The following is a 676-nucleotide window of genomic DNA, read 5'->3' as shown; positions in this document are numbered from 1 at the left end:
TAGATGCCATATTAAAAGCCTATGATTGAAAAACAACCAGACGTAGGAACAAAGATGGTTGAGAAATCCATATCTTGAGGGAGAGAAACAGAGACTCGGAATGTGCAAAAGTCTCATAGAGACAACTCAAGCATTAATCCTTAAAAGGGATGGGGAACTTGAGCACAAAGAACCTAAAATGACTTAGCAAATGAGACTAGAGCTTAAAACATCATTGGATACAAGGGTAGTGGCTAATACCACAAATGACGCCAAGTCACAAGTAATGATGCCAATCCTACAAGTGGATGAACCGTGGCCACAATCCTTGTGAAAAACAATACGGAACAAAAAGGATGGTAGTGCAACTTTCAAGTCTGCACCCATTTTTGACATCAATAAGAATCATGAATTTTACCTTAGGGATATACAATCTCTATACGGAGATGCCGAAACGGAAGCATTTGGGGAGAATAAACCTGAATCATTAAAGACTTTGCCATTTTCCATAGGAGAACATGAAGCCAAATCTGAAGTGAAAGTTGTACCATCTCAAAGGAAAGCAACTCCAAAGATGATGGATACTAAAAGCCTCCACTAAATAATGTTGTCTCTTATACATTGCACGATAACTCTCTCTGAGTTGCTACAAATTAGACCACATCTATGGGGAGAAGTGGGCATAAACTTAGAAAAG

This window comes from Adiantum capillus-veneris, chromosome 3, assembly GCF_014529385.1.
Source record: "Adiantum capillus-veneris isolate H3 chromosome 3, ASM1452938v2, whole genome shotgun sequence".
NCBI lineage: Eukaryota > Viridiplantae > Streptophyta > Polypodiopsida > Polypodiales > Pteridaceae > Adiantum > Adiantum capillus-veneris.
This window is presented reverse-complemented; position numbering follows the sequence as displayed.